Genomic DNA, 18,120 nt, shown 5'->3' on the forward strand with positions numbered 1-18,120 from the left:
GCTACCAAAATCCACCAGAGGTGCATGGGGAGCGTGCACACCTGAAGTGGAGCACCCAGAGTGACATTACTTGAAGAACTTGTTACTTTTTTCCCCCCACTCTTTCTTCTGGATACCTTTTGCTACCAGTGAAATGATGGGTGCAAATTAAAGTAAATTCTAGTTCTGAACATGCTTGCTATAATGCATCCACTGATAACTCTGACATATTAATTTTGTCTTTAAAAGAGCTATTTCTTGCAATTATGTTTGGATGCAAATATATCTACGTGTTCAAATCCTGTGTATATGAATTTGACAGACCAAGTTATCTAGCTGATGCATTTCCTTTCTGCCCAATTAATATGCCCTAATAATTTACTTATTGGCTTTTCTATGGTGATTGTTAATTATTGGAAAATGCCAAATACTATGGTAAAGTTTTGTGTACCCTTGAGGTGCATGTTTTCCTCTGCCTGTTGTGTGAAAATTAAGGTCTGTGTGCAGACCAGAAGGCCTTATTCTTCTATTTATGTATACCATTGTGTTGTCCACTATTAAGAAGATACATTATTGTGCACCAAGTCCTTCAGGTGAGTGTCAATCAATATGACCTTAATTCTCTCTGACAGAGCATTTCCCTTGGATTATCACATAAGCTAAATGAGACTACCTCACTAATAACGACTCACATCATCAATGTTCTGTCCGGCCTTACAATGTGTTGATATTGTGCAAACTTCTTTGTTTCTTGTTTCAAAATGAAGAGGTCGTATGTGGAATTTTCACCTTAATCTTTATATTGTAAATTACCCTTGAATTTAGAGATGATAGGAACATGTGCCATGTTCTTGTCTTTAACAGAATTCAAGGAAGCACCTTAAGCTTTGTTAGTGGAAAGACTGATTGGAACAATCACTTCTATGTTTTTCTCCTTTACAATTATGGTTCCATTTTCCCCCTTCCAAATCTAGAATCTCTTCTTGGTTGTGTGGAAGAATGAAGGCCACAAAAGAAATTTCTCTTTGCTGTAAGGCATAAAACTCTCTAATTTGGTTTTCTATATAAGGTAGAAATTTAATTTTTTTTCCCCGAGAGACTTCGGTTACCGGTTATTTTTAAATTCTGAATACATGAATGAAGTCACATGAGGATCTGGCTGGAAATCTACTTTCCAAATATGTATTCGCAGAGGTCTTCTGGCTATTGAACTGATTGCCATGGACCTGGCTGGAAATCTTAAAGAGTGTATTAGGAAGTTTCATATAAAAGAGAGCTACTCTAAAGCAATCTTGTATTATGCTAATTTAAAATACAATTTTATATACACTTCTACATAGATTACACACATAAGGTTAGACACAGAACAACTATATCTGAAGCTATTATGCAATTCAGAAAGAAAACAAACTTGGATGTAGCAATAGCATCTCTGGAAGGTTTAAAATAATTTCCTCTAAAAGACAGATCCTTCCAAAAGGGCAGATTCCTGCCTAATAAAGAGTTATAAAGCTTTCACGGTAACTCTAACAGCATCAGTTGCATCTGCATATTTTGTAAGAGCTATTTTAGCATGGACACCTGAAATTTAATACACCACATTTATGTATTTTCTTTCATACATATGTGTACATACATAAACATCCACAAAGTCACAACATGCTCATGTTACAAAAGCTTATTCTCATTTATCTCATCACTTTGTCTCTGATTCCAGTTTTCAGGATTCCCATGCCTGTTTCTCTACTCTATAGAGGAGACTGCTTCTGTTTCATTCTTTTGTGAAGTTTCAATTCCTCCCCATTCATCAGATCTTTAAGATTTAGATTTATTTTTATCCAAATCAGTTCTCTTTGAAAAGACTGAAACTGCCACTTACTGCATAACCTAAACAGATTTGCAATTCAACAGAACTACACAGGCAGATGTGGGTAAATCATGGTGGCGATAAAACCTTTAGCAAAAGATGCACTGAAAACATCAGAGATAGTATTTATGCTTTTATAGCTGAGAAAGGTCTAAGAAAGCACAAAAATAGACTCTACTTCAAAGTATTTATCAGAAGCTTTTATGAATGTGAGACAGGACAACAAAAATTAAAGACTACCACCAGCCAGTCTCTCAGTGCTTCTACTTGCTGCAGCTAATGGACCCCGTCTTTCTGTTTGTACCTTCAGAGTAGTACTCTTGGCTATGATGTTCAATAGCAGAAGAGAAACAGGAAAAAACTAAATATTTATAAGGGTTCTATAAATACAGCATCTGTCTGCAAGTAAGATCACACACTTTTTCTGTTTCTGTGACCCAATATCATCTGTTCATTTTGTGTAACACAAAAAGTGAGCATCAAAACAAATCTGGGTAAAAATCCTGCAGTCCTTTCTTAGCCATAACTCTCAATGAAAGGACTGAAGGGTTTAAGTCCTGGTGTAGTGTACACTAATTTATATATGTACAGTTGCACATACATGCAAAAAGCAAAATACCCCTCTCCCCTGTTATAACATGACCCGATATAACACGAATTCAGATATAACGCGGTAAAGCAGCACTCTGGGGGGGCGGGACTGCGCGCTCCAGCGGATCAGCGTGTCAGGCTCAGACACGCTGGCTGCTCTGAGCGGCACGTTAATGGTACCGGGCCAGGACCGAGGGATTGGATAAGGGGCAGCAGGTCTCAGAGGGCGGTTAGGGGACAGGGTGGGTTGGATGGTTCGGAGATTCTGGGGTCAGGGCAGTCAGGGGCATTGGATAGGGTGTGGGAGTCCGGGGGGCTTGTCAAGGGGCAGGGGTGTGGATAGGGGTCGGTGCAGTCAGGGGACAGGGAGCGACGGGGGTTGGATGGCACGGGGGTTCTGAGGGGTCAGTCAGGGGGCGGGAAGTGACTATTAATAACAGAAATGCTTGAGGCCAAAGCAAGTTCGATATAATGCCGTTTCACCTATAACACGGTTACATTTTTGGCTCCCGAGGACTGTGTTATATCAGGGTAGAGGTGTACCTAAAATGATAGGAGTGTAATGTAATTCTTAAAACTGCAAGTGCCTTATGAAAAACACTCATATCAATAAAGGGGTGCATATGAAGGAAATTATTTTCATTCTGAAATCAAAATCTATTTGCAATCGCAAAATCAGAAGATTTGCTCTCTGAAACAACTACTTGATGTGCCATTAAATCTAAGCAATTTCTCTTCAGAGCTGTTGCTATGGCAATTAGTACAGCTAACCTGAAAAATAAAGGCATCCTGCTACATCCTCATTATACACTAAATAATGCTTAGAAAAAAGTTGAAAAGTGGGGAAGTGAAAAACATCCTATTCCTCTACATACTTGTCTATAATTTCCATGGCCCAATGACTTTTACAGGCTAGTATGAACTTCAGATCCTACCTCCCTTAAATAAGAGAGAAAAAATTCTATTCTTCTCAGTTTTGTCAAGACATTTGCAGCAATACAAGTTGAACAGCCCAGCTATTTTGCAGAATCATAGGCTCTTTGGATTTGTCACAGCTCTGAGTACAGTATTTCTATATACAGACTTTAGACCAGCAAACCAGACACTCAAATGACACTAACAATATCAAAACATGAAGGAGTATTCTGTAGCAAAAATATCCACATTTTGCATATTTCCTACTGTTTGGCTCTCAGAATGTTTTCCCGAGCACGAAACTACCTTATGCGCTTTTGCTTCCAAACCCTTTCATACTACCTGTTATTTCTTTTATTTATTTAAGCGTTTTCATGTAAGCTATAACAACAAATATAATCAAAATTTGTGTTTAAAAGGTAACCAAAATGTAACATTTCATTTTTTACTCAGTATATCAAAGTCAATAAAAAACTGACAAAGAATTAAGGAATTTAAATCATACAGCTTTAAGACTCCTTACTGACGTCAGCAACACTACTGGGTACAAAGTTCTAAAACTTAAAAATACCAATGATCCAGCTTCAATAATAACTATAGCATAAACTGCTGCCAATAAGTTCTTATGTCTACAACAACAAAAAATTAGTCTGTTTCTCGTTTCAATGTGCTCTTATAGCGAGGACCCAGTTAAAAACCAATTCTGTGCAAAAATGCACTGATTCATAGACTGCCCAGACAGCAGTTGTCACAATATGTGCTTAAAAAAATAAAACACTCCAAAATGAGTTTGCAATACCTGCGCAAAAAAAAAAAAAAGTTGTCATGTTCACAGTATATCCACATCCCCAGATGCCCCTAACATTGTTCAATGCTCCAGAGAGGTTTTTATTTTTTATCCTGAGCAGAATCCTAGATTGTGTAGTCGAAGTTCATTTAAAAAGGAAATAATTAGACTTAACACACAATTAACATCTCAAAGTATTTCTTGTTTTAAACATTTTCCAAAGGAGAGTGCAAGTTCATTTATAAGTATATCACATGCTGAAGAAAATAAGTATGCAAGAGAAATCAAGCCATAAGAAAAGAAGATCTGTGGAAGGGCTGAAGAGTTTACATTTTTCTCTGCTAAAAAAAAAAAAAAAAACTGGTAAGATCCACAAGGAGCTTCCTTCTCTACTCTCATCCCCTCTGTTTTCAGAGCATTCTACCTTCACAGCATCCCAACCCAGGGAGCAAGGACTGGTGACAGACACAGAACTTCAGTTTCCTGCATAACTGTGCAGGGTGTCGCTCTTAAACCACTAGAATGAACTGCAAAGTAATGTTTTATCATAATTAAAGTACAACTATTACCTCATTTCTTCTAGCATCACACAGTGTTTACTTAGTATGTTAAAACTTGCACAATCTTTCAAATACTTAAATAAATGCATGCATACTTACTAAAAGGAAACATTTATTTTAAAACACTAACCAAAACCATTGGCTCTCATTTGGAGAGGAAAGGAGAAAAACTGTTTGATCATTGAAGGGCTGCTGTTAAAAAAATTAATTAATTTCCTTCACCCACCAAAAAAAAAAAAAATTGATGCCACAGATGGGCATTACAAGATTAATGCTTGCTTCAGAAAGCGAATGTGTGTTAATTTTACTCACACATGATAATGGGCATGGATATTACATGTTCCTCTTCCTCAGCTGTCTTACAGGAAAATCTGTCACCATCATTCACTCTATATACAGATCTGACTGACTTCATTGTACTGAAATTGAGCTTGCCTTTAAAGGTTAGAAAGGGAACAGAAACAACCAAGAATCTATTTGCATGAATTAGGAAGAGCCTAGAGCAGATATACTCAATAGGAGGCCTGCGGGCCAAATGTGGCCCAGCAAGACTTCATGTGTGGCCCACCAGCTCAATTTTAAAAAATATTTATAATTAAATTCACAAACAGTGATGCACTGCCTATCATTTGCCTATGACTTCCTTATTAAGTAACTTACTGGCAGTGCTTAATTTGTAATGAAAGAGGTTCTGGGGCTCAGCCCTGGTAAGCCACAGCACAAATTAAGCTTACTAGATCATAAGTTCCTGCAATAGCATGGGCTACAATTCAGCTAGGACTCAGCCAAATTTTTTGGAAATGGAACCAAATGAAAGTGAGTGGGAGTAAACATTCCAAAGTCAACAGCGAAAACTGAGCTTTTAACCCAAATTGGACAGCAGATTTTCTTTTTATTATGCCACCTCATTTAAAAGGAAAACCTTTGTGTTTAATATACCTAACCACCGCATCCATCCCTAAGGTCATCAACATGAGACTCCACTTTGAATCAAAGCACAGTAACTTCAATGCGGCCTATCCTCCTGACAGCGTTGCAAGATGTGACAAAACTGAAAATCCAACGTCTTGATATCACACTTCAAATATCATTCTAATAATAGCAACTGTACAGGAAAAAGCAATAGCTGCTTCTCTTTGGATAATGTTGGTACTAGTTAAAAAGAAAATGGCTTTCCTGGATGCTGAGCTTGTGAAGGAGTGCACGCTGGAAATGCTGGAAGAACTTTTTGCAAAAAATAAAAACAAAGATGACACTGTGAACAGTGTGAAGCAAGTTCCTCTTTGTCCGATTTCACAGCAGTGCGAAGACTGGAGGTAATTTACGAGGATCGTTTGTCAGCACTGCCTTCTGATTTTAAAAATGCCAAATGTGTCTCTCTTGCAGTGGATGAATCAAGTGATTTAAGGGAGGCCGCCCAATAACACTGTTTGTTAGATTTTATGATGGTGAAATTTTCAGGGAAGAATTTTTGTACTAAATACCATTAGAAACCTATACCACAGGAGAGATCATTTTTGAAAAGATAAAAGCCTTTTTTGAAAAAAATTGTATAGATCTGCTTAAAGTAAACTTTCATGTTACAGACAGAGGTCCCTTCAGAGCAGCGAGACACCCTTCATTAAATACACTTCATTGCATCATTCACCAGACTGTCCTGTGTAGTAAGTTGTCTGGGGACTTTAAAAAAAAAACCAGTGGGTATTGTGATGAGATTAGCGAACTACATATGCTCAATTTCTAGCTTTTATCGTCTTTTTATAACTCTTCAACAAGACGTTATAGCTGAATATAGAAAAGGAGTACTTGTGGCACCTTAGAGACTAACCAATTTATTTGAGCATGAGCTTTCGTGAGCTACAGCTCACTTCATCGGATGCATACCGTGGAAACTGCAGTAGACATTATATACACACAGAGACCATGAAACAATACCCCCTCCCACCCCACTGTCCTGCTGGTAATAGCTTATCTAAAGTGATCATCAAGTTGGGCCATTTCCAGCACAAATCCAGGTTTTCTCACCCCCCCCCCATCCCGATACACACATAAACTCACTCTCCTGCTGGTAATAGCTTATCTAAAGTGATCATTAAGTTGGGACATTTCCAGCACAAATCCAGGTTTTCTCACCCTCCGCCCCGCCCCCCACACAAACTCACTCTCCTGCTGCTAATAGCCCATCCAAAAAGTGACCACTCTCTTCACAGTGGGTATGATAATCAAAGTGGGCCATTTCCTGCACAAATCCAGGTTCTCTCACCCTCTCACCCCCCTCCAAAAACCACACACACAAACTCAATCTCCTGCTGGTAATAGGTTTCAGAGTAACAGCCGTGTTAGTCTGTATTCGCAAAAAGAAAAGGAGTACTTGTGGCACCTTAGAGACTAACCAATTTATTTGAGCATGAGCTTTCGTGAGCTACAGCTCACTTCATCGGATGCATACCGTGGAAACTGCAGCAGACTTTATATACACACAGAGAATATGAAACAATACCTCCTCCCACCCCACTGTCCTGCTGGTAATAGCTTATCTAAAGTGATCATCAGGTGGGCCATTTCCAGCACAAATCCAGGTTTTCTCACCCTCCACCCCCCCACACACAAATTCACTCTCCTGCTGGTGATAGCCCATCCAAAGTGACAACTCTTTACACAATGTGCATGACAATCAAGTTGGGCTATTTCCTGCACAAATCCAGGTTTTCTCACATCCCCCCCATACACACACAAACTCACTCTCCTGCTGGTAATAGCTCATCCAAACTGACCACTCTCCAAGTTTAAATCCAAGTTAAACCAGAACATCTGAGGGGGAGGGGGTAGGAAAAAACAAGAGGAAACAGGCTACCTTGCATAATGACTTAGCCACTCCCAGTCTCTATTTAAGCCTAAATTAATAGTATCCAATTTGCAAATGAATTCCAATTCAGCAGTTTCTCGCTGGAGTCTGGATTTGAAGTTTTTTTGTTTTAAGATAGCGACCTTCATGTCTGTGATTGCGTGACCAGAGAGATTGAAGTGTTCTCCGACTGGTTTATGAATGTTATAATTCTTGACATCTGATTTGTGTCCATTTATTCTTTTACATAGAGACTGTCCAGTTTGACCAATGTACATGGCAGAGGGGCATTGCTGGCACATGATGGCATATATCACATTGGTGGATGTGCAGGTGAATGAGCCTCTGATAGTGTGGCTGATGTTATTTGATAGTGTGGCTGATGTTATTAGGCCCTGTGATGGTGTCCCCTGAATAGATATGTGGACACAGTTGGCAACGGGCTTTGTTGCAAGGATAAGTTCCTGGGTTAGTGGTTCTGTTGTGTGGTATGTGGTTGCTGGTGAGTATTTGCTTCAGGTTGCGGGGCTGTCTGTAGGCAAGGACTGGCCTGTCTCCCAAGATTTGTGAGAGTGCTGGGTCATCCTTTAGGATAGGTTGTAGATCCTTAATAATGCGTTGGAGGGGTTTTAGTTGGGGGCTGAAGGTGACGGCTAGTGGCGTTCTGTTGTTTCATATTCTCTGTGTGTATATAAAGTCTGCTGCAGTTTCCACGGTATGCATCCGATGAAGTGAGCTGTAGCTCACGAAAGCTTATGCTCAAATAAATTGGTTAGTCTCTAAGGTGCCACAAGTACTCCTTTTCTTTCTGCTGGTAATAGCTTATCCAAAGTGACCACTCTCCCTACAATGTGCATGATAATCAAGGTGGGCCATTTCCAGCATAAATCCAGGTTCTCACTCCCCCCCACCCCCATACACACACAAACTCACTCTCCTGCTGGTAATAGCTCATCCAAAGTGACCACTCTCCCTACAATGTGCATGGTAATCAAGGTGGGTCATTTCCAGCACAGATCCAGGCTTTCTCCCCCCGCCCCCCGGGAACATACACACACACACAAACTCACTCTCCTGCTGGCAATAGCTCATCCAAACTGACCACTCTCCAAGTTTAAATCCAAGTTTAGCCCAGCACAACGTCACTGGTTAAGTAGCCGGCATGTGTTAAAGAGGTTTTGTGCGCTTCAAAAAGAAACAAGAGAATTTCTTTCAAACCACAAGACCAACAAGGCTTGAGAGATCCTGGAATGTAATAATGGTGTCCCCTCTTTGTTACAGGTAGCTTTTCTGTGCAATATTACTGGTCGCTTGAATTTCCTCAGATTGCAGTTCCAAGGCCGGGCAAGCAGTGTCAGGGATCTGTTTGAAAAAGCGTGTGCCTTTCAGTGAAATCTTTAAATCCTTCAGACAGACTTAACAGGAAAGAGGTTATACTTTCCCACATTGTGTTGCTGCTACATATGAAACTTTGATTAAGACAATACAAGAATTCCTAAACAATCTGACTGAAAATTTTAAGTGTGATTTGAGAATTTTAAAATTCCAGAGAATTTGCTTTTATTTGATCATGATCTGTTTGTTGTCTCAGTCAATGGACCTTGCCCTTCTGAAGCAAAGAACATTCTTTATTCAATTGATGAAGGTGCCTTTCAATTAGAAACTGTAAGGCTCCAGAGCTTAGATGTCTTGAAGGCAAAATTCAGAGAAGTGGGAATTTGTGATTTCTGGACTCAATACGTTGACCAGTTTCAGAATATCCAGAATCTAGCCATCGATCTTTTAATGATGTTCGGATCCACATCTCTCTGTGAATCTGGATTTTATATCATGAACATTATAAAAAAAACAACACCACAATCGCCTAACAGATGAGCATTTTCACCAGTGAATACCCCTTGCCCTGACCTCCTACAAACCACGCTTCACAAAGTTTGCCAGGATTGCCAAAAACACAGGTAATAATATTTATAAACTTTGTTAAAAGATAGAACCACTAACACTTATATTGCAAGCAAGGTCTTTCTTTATTGGCAGCTGAAGTTTTTTTAAAAAATTTGTCAGCCTTCTGCACAAATGGCCTGGTCATAAAATTCTCAAATTGACCCGCAGGTAGGTCTAATTGAGTATCACTGGCCTACAGCACCAAGTATTGGAAAAAATAATAAATTGATGGAGATTTACTCAACTTTCTCAAGCTTTGGTGAAAAAAAAAGACAGTTACAGGAACAAGAACCCAAAAAGCTCAAAGCGCGAGCCCGTGAGCCTGGAGAGGGCCAGGTTGAGGTCCCATGGGGGGACCAGGTCCCGGACTGACGGAAAGAGTTTTTCAAAGCCTTTCAGGAACCTAATCGTCATGAGAGAACACCTATCTACCCTAACTGCAAAGGTGGAAGGCTGATATAGGCCGCCATCATGGTCGAACAGAAGGTGAGGGCCTGCTGCTTTAAGTGAAGCAGGTTATCCAAAAAGGACTAGAGACGACTGGGTCAGGGAGATACTCCGCTCCGCTGCCCAGCAGGAGAAACGCTTCCACTTTGCCAGATAAGTTGCTCTGGTGGAAGGCTTCCTGCTCTCCAAGAGAGCCTGCTGTACCTGACTAGAGCAGGCTTGTTCCTCTGGATTCAACCATGCAGCATCCAAGCTGTGAGGTGGAGAGAGGCGAGGATGGGGCCATGCAGCCACTGGTGGCCCAGAGGGGAAAGCTGATGTCCCTGGTGAGTTGCCTGGGCTTGCGAGCAGGCCTTCCTCCTTGCTGCCAGAGCCCAAGGAGGGAGAGACTTGTCTGAGGGACCAGGATGGTTCCGAGGCCGCTTGTCTACCACATTCCTATCGGCTGTCTCCGCAGACCTCCATTGGGGACCAGTACTGGGAAAATGGCTCTCAATGCCACAACTCCGATGACCGGCGGCGGCATTCGGCGGATCAGTGAGGGTACCCCGGCAATCGACACCCCACATTAAGAGAGCAGTGCTGCTCTGTAGACCGGGAACGAGAGCAAGAGGATTGACGTCTTGGAGACCGTCAGCATGCCTGTGGTGATCCATATCCATGATCCGGAGACCAGTGACGGGCGTCTCACTCCTCCGGAACGATGCCAAGGACCGGGAGACCGACTCAGATGCTCCCAGCATCAGGGCTCTGGTGCCTCGCCTCTGCAAGTCTGCGCCAGACCACCGGAAATCGACAGCGGAACCCTGAGGAATGCTGCCTAGAGTCTGGGGACCGATGCCGGGAACTCTGGCAGATAAGCCAACCTATATCCAGGGGCTGGTGCCACTGTTCAGGCAAGTGCTGGCGGGGCATCCTCTGCAGCGGGCAGTAGTGCCACATTGATGAAGACTGCTGGAAGGGTCCCAGGGCAAGTTTACCCCTCAAATGGGGCACCTCACTGGCCAGCATGTGCTTCACGGGAAGGAACAGTAAGTCCGTAGTGGCCTAAAAGGCCTCCGGCGTGGATGGCACCTCCAGGTGCAGACTGCCTCTGCCGTTTCCTGGGATGGCAGGCGGGTCTGGAAGTGGACTCGACAGCTCAATGGGAGCTGAAGCCTGGCCACTGTCCAGAGGGGAAGAGCTGCCCCGTGCAGATCTTTGCTCTCGTCTGACTCTCTCTATCCCTTTACGGGACGTAGGAGAATGTCTTCTCTCGGCCTTTCTTTGCTTTATAGCCAGTATCGGGGATGGAGGTCAGTGCAGGCGGCGCACTTCATACCAAGGCCACAGTGCTTGGAGCAGAATCCAATCTCATCAGCTCCGAGACCGGTGCAAGGGCAGACTCCATAAGGAGCACTCAAAGACAAGTGTCCCGCTACTTTTGGGTCCACAGCCTGAAGCTCTTGAAAATGTGACACTTGTCACTCACATGGATTTCTCCTAAACAGTTCAGGCAGCTTCTCTGGGGATCACTGACTGGCATAGTTTTTTTGCAGCAGTCACAAAACTTGAAGCCCAGGGACGGGAGCATGTCCTGCCCTAGGCTAAGTCCCGTACGGGACTAACTAATTCAAACTTTACACTAAGGGAACTATTAACTATACAACTTTTAACAACTATATACAACAAATTCGCAACTAGGCACAGTTGAGATAGGAAAGCTTGCCAAGGCAAGGAGACGTTCCAGCACGGCCACTCACAGTAAGAAGGAACTGAGGGAGGGGGGAGGCAGTGGTGCCCCTTACACCGGTGCATATGCACGCCACTCCAGAGGGCGCCAGAGCCTGCCCCCTATGGATATCACTGAGGGAAAAACTTCCAGCACTGGTGCATGTGGAGAGCACACACACTTACAATGGAATGGACATGAGCAAGCACTCGAAGAAGGGAGAGGACAACAAGTACAATAATTCACTAAACTAAACACCCAAGAGAAGTAGCAGCCACCTCTCACATATCTAAGCAGCCATCTCTTTCTAAGTCTAAAAGAAGAAATAGCTACCATGTGTGAAGATAAACTGCTTCTCTAGGCTGCAATAATGGTTCCGGGCCTTGTGAATGCAAGCTTTGCTGGTGATGATGCTCCAAGGGCAGTATCCCCATCTACTGTAGAACTCCCAAATGACTATGGTATCCTGGTTGGTATAGGGCATAAGGATTCCTATGTAAGTGATGAAGCCCAGACCAAAAACAGGTACTCTCACTTTATAATACCCTATTGAAGATGGCATTTTTATACACTGGGATGACATGGGGGAAAAACAGTATCACACTTTCTACAATGAGCTTCATGTCGCATCTGAGGAATAGCCCCCTTTGTTAGCTGACTCTCCTCAGAATTCCAAGGCAGACCATGAAAAGGGAGACCATGACACAATTAATGTTTGAAACTTTTAAACTCCCAGCTTTCTATGTTGCAATTCAAGCAGTACTTTGTATGCTTCAGGCTGTATTACTTGTACTGTATTGGATTCACGAGATGGTGTTATAACTGGCCAGATTTTAAGGTATTTAGACACATAGCGGTATTTTCAAAATTGCATTTTTGAAAATCCCACTAGATGTTTATCTGCTTCTTTAGGTGCCTAAATATCTTTAAAAACTGTCCCAATGTGCCTATCTATGAAGATTCTCACTAAACATAGTGACTCCTTTGTCACTAGAGCTGAAAGAGAAAGTGTCCATGATATCAAGGAAAAGCTATGCTACATGGCATAGGACTTTGAGAACAAAATGGCTACAGCTGCCACTTCATCTTCCCTCAGAAAGAGTTACATGTCATCAGATGGACTTTACTGGTAATGAGCATTCTCCCTCCCCCCGAAATTCTTCCAGCTCTCTTTTACTGGTATGAGATGAAATCTGACTGAATTCACGAAACAACCTACAACAGCATAATGAAATGAGATATTGACATTATTGGCATACAGGTCTGTCTTAATGTCCTTTCTAGAGGAACTACCGTGTATCTTGACATAGTGGACAAAATGAAAAAAGATTACTGCTATATATCCCAGCAAAATGAAAATTAAAACTACTGCTCCACCAGAACTTTAATGCTCCGGCTTCCTTATTTACTTTCCACCAGACATGGTTCTGCAAACAAGAATATGATGAAGCTGGATCATATATAGTCCACAAATGCTTTTAATTGTGTAATATTATATAAAGACATAAAGCCTATACTTATTACAAGCTACTTTTCCCCAAAAAATAGATTTTCATGCAAAACGCAAAATTAACAGAGGCTGTGTATTTTCTGATTTTTTTTAATTACAAGACATTTATAATATTCATTATATATATATATATTCATTAAGAATAACAATTATACTTTCCTTTTCAACCGATAGGCATCAGCATTTACATCATATTAATGTAATGTGGTATTCCATACATTTATATATCACATAGAGAGCTCAGATCACCCTAACACTAAATTAACCAAAATGCATTACAGAAATATGGTTACTCATCACACATGTATATATAAAAGCACATATTAGATCAGATGTTATGTGTATAGTGTCATAATTTAGCATGGCATGCTACAAGATAAAAAGAGGCACTCAAAAAAAAAAAAATGCCCCAAAAGAGTTTGTATTGTACATCAGACAAGTACAGAAAATGAAGATAACAGACAAAGGAAGGGCTAGGGAAGGGACAGACAAGGTTTAAAACAAATAAAAAATATATGAATCATATTACATAGTGAGAACATTGTAAATTCTGATTATGACATAATATATTATGGGTCTATTCACAAATATCTATATTTGTGTGCATTATTATATATCCACATATCTAAGACATTAAAGTACAATCACAAAATTATGACTGTAAAACAATATATTGCAAAAATACAATCCTCTCATTCAGTGGATTAAAAGTGTTCTGTATAAAAAAATTTCAAGTTTAAATTTTGGAAATATTTAAACTTAAGTTTAAATTTTAAAGCAGCTTTAAATTTCTGGAAAATGTTTACTTAAGTTGCTCCTTTTCCTATTACTGTTGTGATTACAGCCACCTGAAACACTTCAATATCATACACAGCAGAGTGCCAGTGCTAAAATGAACCTAACATTTAAACTGAAGAGAAATTATAGCTGATTTAAAAACAAATCAAAAGAAATTTACAGAAGCACACTTTACTTTATTCAAGGAATAATATTAGAGAACAGTTATAAACAAAAAACATACTAATCCAAACCAGGATATATAAAAACTAGGAGGTCTGTTTGTCTTTTCAACACAGAAATAAAGCAGTTCAGTTCATTTGTTACCTACATTCAACAACTTCAATTTTTTTTTTTTTTGGAGACAACACACATTGAAAGACAAATATTTAATATTACTCTAGTGCAATAGGTACTGTTTAGTGCACTTCTGTAAAAACAACAACCTGCTGAACCAGCCAATGTTTACAACAAAAACATGCTTTTTACATCAGGTAATTTGTGCTAACTCTGCAATATTTACAGTCCAGTACACTCTGTGCTTTCTGGTACTTGCCAAAAATTCAGTACTCAACGTATTTTCCTAACTGTTAACTTTATTTTTTCAAGATATAAGAACTGTCAGAATACTTTAATGTTCTCTTCACAAATGTTTAATAAAGACGGTCTCCACCCACCAGCGATAAATCAATATAAGTGACACTTCACCAGCGTAAAGCCTGCCATAACTGTGTTTTTAGTGAATTAAATGCAGGGGAGACAGATTTCACCTTCCTCATCTAAGGGCCAGTAGTACAGGCCTCTTGTCTTCACTGTGGCTACTCCATCTTACATGATGGAATAGCATCCAGAAACTCTTTACAGTATTTATATGGTATGCCAGAGCCACTGAATTCAAGAATAAGTATATCCAGAGGCTCCTGTCCCTGGCCTTTGTAAGGCCAGAAACCCACCCACTCTGCAAACACTACCTGGTTATCACAGCCCTTGCAATCCCAATTTTGGGCTTCAGGGGTATTTTCCAGGACAGAAGCAAAGACAACATAGGCACAAAACTACAGAAAAAAAGTTAAAAGCAAAAGAGTCACAAGGTTCCTCCTGCAAGGTGGGTTGGGTGGAAGAGCAGAGGACAGGAAAGGTCAGCCAAAAATTAAAGATGCCTAGGCAGCAAAGCAGCAGCAACAGGTTCCACCAAATTGTGCCCTCTTAAATGCATGAAATTCATTTGTCAGAGCAATCTATGAGAGTGCTTTTAGGAGGTGTAAAATGCTAAATGTTTTTGTGAATCTTATAAATGCTCCTCTAGTATGTGCTTAAGATGACTGTGCCCTTATCTTATATACCCATTACATCTTGGCCTCATAACATTGCAGTACACTATGAGGGTCATGTATCCAGGCCTGTCAAATACTTAGTTCATATTTACCAAAATATCTGCTATCACCACATGCAGAATCATCCACATCTAGGTAGTGAGAAAGTTTAGTACACTGCCATGATAGGATAGCCTGCTGCAACACTGAGGAGATGCCATATTCAAAATTATACTATGTTAAATAGCAAGAAACAGCATTTAATTTCAGCGAGCAGTGCAGGAAACAATTAAAAGAACTCCTTGCCAGCCTCATATTAGGAAACAGCAGGAAAGCAAAGCATTTTCAAGCCTGAGAGTCCAGCAGATTCCCTTGATAAAAGGGCAAAAATTATAGTCCCTGTATTGGACAATCTACACATTTTCTATAAAAAAAAATAGGTTACAACCTCCAGCGCCCCACTTTCATTTTTAAACATTACAAAATTGTGCCTTGTAACAAAAATATTAGTAACCAAGTTACAAAGTATCAATAGGCCTTCATAGTGTAACATTTGAAAAAGCTTAAATATATTCAGCACTGCAAAGTCCACAGTAACTAAGCTTCAAAACAATATTTAGTAATCCTCAATTGATGCCTTTAAATTAACATGCTAAAAGACGTAAGGCCAATATTACATCAGTGTAAATTTAACATTACTTAATATATACTTAATTTTGCTATAAAATAATCTGTCTGGGTCAGTGGTTCCCAAACTTGTGCCGCCACTTGCGCGGGGAAAGCCCCTGGCGGGCCAGTTTGTTTATCTGCCGCATCCGCAGATTTGGCCAATCGTGGCTCCCAGTGGCCGCAGTTCGCTGCTCCAGGCCAATGGGAGCTGCTGGAAGCGGTGGCCAGTATGTCCCTCGGCCCGCGCTGCTTCCAGAAGCCCCCATTGGCCTGGAGCAGCAAACCGCAGCCGCTGGGAGTCATGATCGGCCGAACCTGCAAACACAGCAGGTAAACAAACCGGCCCAGCCCGCCAGGGGCTTCCCCTGCACAAGCAGCGGAACAAGTTTGGGAGCCACTGGTCTAGGTAGCTGTTTCAACATTTCTTTTTCTGCTTCAATCTAAATTCTACATACATTCCCAAGGGAAAGCTCTAAGCTCAGTATTTATAATTTGCTTTCATATTCCCACTTCCCTCAGCAGACCATCTAAATATATGAACTGATATTTGAAAACTGCAACACAATCAAAGCACTGTTTTCCTAGAATAGCAAAGGTTAGCGTTTACAAACTGCTTTTATCAAATCAGTTACCAGTGAGAAACTGTAGGCATAATTACTTAATCCCATTAAAAAAAGAAATGATGGCAGAAAACTGCACAGCTCAGCAATCTGAACAATAGATTCTAAACTAACGTAATAATGAATCATGCAATCTTGATCAGTTGGAAGGTACTTCTACATTCCTGTATTGTATCAGAAGCGTAGCCATGTTAGTCTGGATCTGTAAAAGCGGCAAAGAGTCCTGTGGCACCTTATAGGCTAACAGACGTACTGGAGCATAAGCTTTCGTGGGTGAATACCCACTTCGTCGGATGCATGTACTGGAAATTTCCAGAGGCAGGTATAAATATGCAAGCAAGAGTCAGGCTAAGGATAAAGAGGTTAGTTCCATCAGGAAGGATGAGGCCTTCTTCTAGCAGCTGAGGTGTGAACACCAAGGGAGGAGAAACTGCTTTTGTAGTTGGCTTTGTTTAATCCTGAGTTGATGGCGTCAAATTTGCAAATGAACTGAAGCTCAGCAGTTTCTCTTTGAAGTCTGGTCCTGAAGTTTTTTTGCTGCAGGATGGCTACCTTTAAATCTGCTATTGTGTGTTCAGGGAGGTTGAAGTGTTCTCCTACAGGTTTTTGTACACTGCCATTCCTAATATCTGATTTGTGTCCATTTATCCTTTCACGTAGGGACTGTATTGTTTAGCCAGCTAAAGCAGCATCATGTTTCACTGAGATTTATAAAAAGCTGCCCATCCTAAATAATAAATAGCCACCATAATTACTTCCTGCATCAACAACTCAGGTCTCTGGCTTTCAGTCAACTAATAATGAGTTAATTAAGTCAAATCAACTAAATGTAGGTGAAAATCTAAAATAAAAACAGCTATTTCTTCCAATATATCTTTTAAATACAATACTTCAGTGTAAGACCCTATTTTTTCAGTCTGATTGTCTCATTTGTAAGTAGTATAACTCTCCTTCAGATCTTATATTTTCCCCTTTTTTAAATTCAGGAATTTATTTGCAACTTTTGTTCAGTGCATTATGTTCACTATATAGTACAAGTAAAAATAAAAAGTTAACTGTACTTATTTACTAAAAGAAAACTTAATAAAAATCTTTCAAAGAGACTATAATCACAGACTTGCCAACATTTTGATTCGGAAAGGAAAACCAAATATATTCACTGATAAATCCCATATACCAGAAGTGTGACTGCATGTAGTGGTGAAAGACTGAAGACTGCATTAATTATTTTCCCTTTTGATCCAAAACACTGTCTCAATAGGGTATAGAGAGCAGTATCTTTTTTTAAAAATTTACATTATGTATACCTGATGGAAATCTTTAACCTTGGTTTCCAAGAAGCATATTGAGAAAATAGCACAGTAATTTCACAAGGCTGTCGAGAAGGAATCTCCCAAGTGTTTTTGGTAACATCTGCCATTTGGCTATCGTTACATTCCAACATCAAAGTTTGCTTCTCTGGATTATCTTTCAGTTACAGGATAAAAATCAACCCTGAAAATGATTGCTTAGAAGTAACCAGAGAGAAATCAATAAAATACATCAGGCAGAGGAAAATCTCCCAATGGCAATGAGGCCAAGTATA

General features: G+C 40.4%; 1 protein-coding gene and 1 pseudogene across 4 annotated transcripts in view; one reads left to right on the forward strand and one right to left on the reverse strand.

Moving 5' to 3' along the window:
• The window catches only part of MED13L (mediator complex subunit 13L), a 442,118-nt gene that overhangs the window by 336,153 nt on the left and 87,845 nt on the right, over positions 1-18,120 (reverse strand). The window lies entirely within an intron of this gene.
• Positions 12,007-13,057, forward strand: LOC140898698 (actin, alpha cardiac muscle 1-like; annotated as a pseudogene).

This window comes from Lepidochelys kempii, chromosome 15 (assembly GCF_965140285.1).
Source record: "Lepidochelys kempii isolate rLepKem1 chromosome 15, rLepKem1.hap1, whole genome shotgun sequence".
In the NCBI taxonomy this organism is placed as follows: Eukaryota; Metazoa; Chordata; order Testudines; family Cheloniidae; genus Lepidochelys; species Lepidochelys kempii.